The sequence below is a fragment of the Arachis duranensis genome, chromosome 5, assembly GCF_000817695.3.
Source record: "Arachis duranensis cultivar V14167 chromosome 5, aradu.V14167.gnm2.J7QH, whole genome shotgun sequence".
In the NCBI taxonomy this organism is placed as follows: domain Eukaryota; kingdom Viridiplantae; phylum Streptophyta; class Magnoliopsida; order Fabales; family Fabaceae; genus Arachis; species Arachis duranensis.
The window spans coordinates 44,967,672-44,972,308 of record NC_029776.3 but is presented as its reverse complement, the minus strand read 5'-3'; positions in this window follow the sequence as shown (position 1 = coordinate 44,972,308).

Sequence of the window (4,637 nt, the reverse complement as noted above, 5' to 3'; positions counted from 1 at the left end):
TATACATTGCTGGAAAGCCCAGGATGTCTACTTTCCAACGCCGTTGAGAGTGCGCCAATTAGACTTTTGTAGCTCCAGAAAATCCACTTCGAGTGCAGGGAGGTCAGAATCCAACAGCATCTGCAGTCCTCTTTAGTCTCTGAATCAGATTTTTGCTCAAGTCCCTCAATTTCAGCCAGAAAATACCTGAAATCACAGAAAAACACACAAACTCATAGTAAAGTCCAGAAAAGTGAATTTTAACTAAAAAATAATAAAAATATACTAAAAACTAACTAAAACATACTAAAAACATACTAAAAATAATGTCAAAAAGTGTATAAATTATCCGCTCATCAGGCCTCCAAGTAATTCTCTTCCTGTCACCAATCCTGCCTGTTCTTGGATTATAGTCTGTGTTGCATCCCCTTGTTACATTGTGATATTCTGCTGCTAGATGCTCTGCATTAATTATTACCTGTTTCGAATTGATTTTTGTTTGCTGGAAGATGTATTGATTCCTTGCCTTCCATATACACCAACATATACACCCCATATTACATAAAATTTTGTCCTGATCCTTTCCTATCTCGCTTTTTATTTTCTAAACTATATCCATCATCCATTTTTTGAATGATGCCACATTATAGGCTGTAGGTGCTATTTGAATGCTAGATCCGAACCAAACTGCTCTCGTCCACGGACATAAAAGTAATGCATGTTCAACAGTTTTGTTCTCATCCTGGCATATGCTGCATGAAGGTTTAACTGCACATTTACGCTGATACAAATTCATATTCACTGGCAGAATTCTTTCCACTGCTTTTCATAAGAACATTCTGACTTTTTGTGGCACTGGTAATCTCCATATAGTCTCCCAAACCTACCTTAAGTTCTGACATGACGAAGTTTTGTTGAATTTTGTCTCTTCCTTTGCATTTTTCTCCTCCTTCGTAGAACGGTAGCCTGATCTCACTGAGTACTGTCCATCGGCTCTGTATGGCCAGATAAGGTTGTCCTTCTTATTAATCAGGCTAATGGGTGTTCTAGTGATGAATTACATCATCTACCCTTTTTCTTGCATAAAAATGACCATAAAAGAGGCATAATCTCATTTGATCATTGCAATTCATGCCTTAATTGATAAATATCATGGTACATTGCTTTGAAATGAGTTTGTGTTGAATTTCAGGCGAAAAAGACATCAAAAATGGGAAGGAAACAACTAAACAAGTGGGCGTGTGAAGCAGGCGTGCCACTTGGAACAAACGCCACAAAAATGTATTGGCGTGGCATGCCAGAAGCTGGGCGTGGCACACTGGTACAACATTCCAGAGAGCAACAATGAAGACCATCGAAGGGGCGTGGCACGCCAAAAGCTGGGCGTGGCACGCCAATTAATTACCTAGAAAAGTCATCACTAGGGCATGCCACTTTGTATCGAAGGCGTGGCACGCCAGTTCCAGAATTCACTTGGGCGTACCACTTGAGGATCAAAGTGTAGCACACCAAGCCTAAAAGACCCACAATTGAATGGGCGTGCCACTTGAGCAATATGGCGTGGCATGCTGGTACAAGAATCCAGAGAAGGGGTTGAAGGCTAACGAGGTCTGGGCGTGCCACGTGAGCAACCAAGCGTGGCACACCATTGAACAAGAAGGCAAAGCAAAAAGCTGGGCGTGCCACTTGGTGTCAAAGGCGTGGCACGCCAGCTCAAGAAGCCCCACTAAGGCGTGCCACTTGAATGATCAAATGTGGCACGCCAGCATTGAAGGAGGCCAAACAAAGCTGGGCGTGCCACTAGGTATCGAAGGCGTGGCACGCCAGCTCAATTGTCCTACTTTGGCGTGCCACTTGAATGACCAGGCGTGGCACGCCAGCCTTTGGAACCAAGGCAAATGAAGGGCGTGGCACACTAGTCTCATGGCGTGGCACACTGGTAGTGTTTTTCAGAGGAGGAGATAAAGGGCCAAATGAACTGGGCGTGCCACTTGGATGATGAGGCGTGGCACACCAGCAAGAGGATGAAGCATTTAAAGGGGCATGGCACGCCAAACCCTGGACGTGCCACGCTAGTACAAGTTTCCAGAAGTATGAAGATGTGGAAAATGGACTGGGCCTGCCACTTGGTGTCGAAGGCGTGGCACGCCAAGCTACTTGAGGACTTTAAAATGGCCTGGGTGTGCCACTTTGGCTCGAAGGCATGGCACGCCAGGGTACTTGGGTCAATTAAAATGCCCTGGGTGTGCCACTTTGGCTCGAAGGCGTGGCACGCCAGGGAGAAGAAAACAGGAAACCATGCTAGAAATCTCTTCTCACACTTGAGTAGAATCTGGATTTTGGTGTTTGGACATGGTGACATATAATCCTCCCTCTACCTGGATCTACAAGGATGTGTGGTATAATCAGGGACCAAGCATATCTCTCTTCATGAGCAATTAGACCAAGGAATTGGCTATTGATAAAGATATGAGAGATTGAGTCACCAAGGGATTGGGGCTCAATCAATCATGATTGCCAAGAGGTCAATGAGTTGCATGATTGAAGAGGATATAAGCTGGATTTAATCCAAAGAAACAATATCTCCTGATCTCAATGAATTCCCTCATTCTTATCTCTCCCATTCTTTTATAGCTTTCATTTGCATTAAGCAAATTCCCACTCCCTTTTACATTCTTGCTATTTATATTTCTGCACTTTATTGCTTTCCTCTATTCTTTTGCCATTTATGTTTCCGCCATTTATGATCCTGCACTTACAACTTATTCTGTCTAAGCTTGACTAATTCACCAATTAATTAAAATTGTTCAAATCTACCAATCTCTGTGGATACGATCCCACTCTACTGTGGGTTATTACATGACGATAATTTTGGTGCGCTTGCCAAAGAGCGGATTCATCAAATTTATTGAGAGGGGAGTGAATCCAAACCTATCACCTGGTAATCAATTTAGCTATGTTCCCCAGGAATAATTCCTTAATTCTGTTCTCATCCCAGCCCTTCCCCTGTTTTATTAATTCGCTCACTTTTCTGGTTTAATCTTCTCTACATCTCCTTAACTTACCTATTCCTGTCACCCAATTGTCTTCCCAAATATCTATCTCTGCTCCACTCCCTACGCTTCATCCGCCCTTCCTTCTAAGGAAACCCCTTCCCTTCAACAAGCTTTTCCATATCCATGACGCATTCCGTCCTTTCTCCCGCTTCCCAAAGGTTGCAGTTGGGATAATAAATAGCCTTTAAAGTCCTCGCCCAGATAGCTTCCTCCTCTTTTAGTAGTTTCCAAACTTGTTTTGCTAGGTGCACAATGTTTTAGAACTCTAAATCCTTGAACCCCAAGCCTCCATTTGTTTTGCACTTAGTCAATTTTGTCCCGCTTTTCCAATGAATGCTTCTTTCCCTCCTATTGTTTGTCCACTAAAACCTCGCAATTGCTACTTCAATTCCTTTGTAAAAGGATTTAGGGAATCTGATGACATTCATAGCAAAGGCCAGGATCGCTTGTATTACTGCTTTTGTCAAAATCTCCTTTTCGGCTTGATTTAACAGCTTCTCTTTCCATCCTTGCATCTTGTCAAGTATTTTCTCCTTTATCCACTCCAGCGCCCTATTTTTGGATCTTTCCCATCTCGCAGGTAACCTTAGGTATCTTCCAGGATCCTCCCACGATGCCATTTCGGTGATCGCTTTTATGTTCACCCTCTGTATAGATACTTGGCTTCCAAAAATCAACCCGGATTTCTCAATATTGATTCTTTGACCTGATGTCTCCGTGTATTTGTTTAAAATCTGAATGATTTGATAAATCTCTTCCTCCTCTGTACCTACAAAAAGTATGCAATCGTCAGCGAATAACAAATGAGTAATAACCGGTGCTGATGGAGCTAATCTTATTCCAGAAATCAGGTTATCCCTCATCGCCTTTTCCATGAGAATAGTGAAGCTTTCAGCTGCCAAGATAAAGAGGTAGGGTGATAAGGGGTCTTCCTGTCTAAGACCTCTTTGAAGGGTGATCTTAGTAGATAGTTTCCCATTCATTACTGAAACCGAATTCTTCCATGACACTTTGCAAAAACTTCCATTCCAATCTATCGTAGCCTTTATTCATGTCCAATTTCATGGCTAGGTCTTTGCTTCCCGAGTTTCCTTTTTTGTTTAACATATGGAAAGCTTCTTGCACAATAACTATATTATCTTGTATGAGTCTTCCTTTGACAAAGGCACTCTGAACTGGAGATATGATTTGATCTAGCACTTTTCTTAACCTCTGGTGGACGAAATCGTGATTGCCCTCTTTGTATTTGCATGAGATTTATTTAATGGCTCTTTGGCATATGTGATCACAACTACGTTCAACTTAACCAGCAAGTGTACTGGGTCATCCAAGTAATACCTTACGTGAGTAAGGGTCAATCCCACAGAGATTGTTGGTATGAAGCATGCTATGGTCACCTTGTAAATCTCAGTTAGGCAGATTAAATTGGTTTATGGTGAGTTCAAAAATTAATAATAAATAGAAAATAAAAAGGGATAGAAATACTTATGTAAATCAATAGTGGGAATTTCAGATAAGCGTATCGAGATGCTGTGCTCCTCTTGAATCTCTACTTTCTTATTACATTTATCCAATCCTTCCTACTCCTTTCCATGGCAAGCT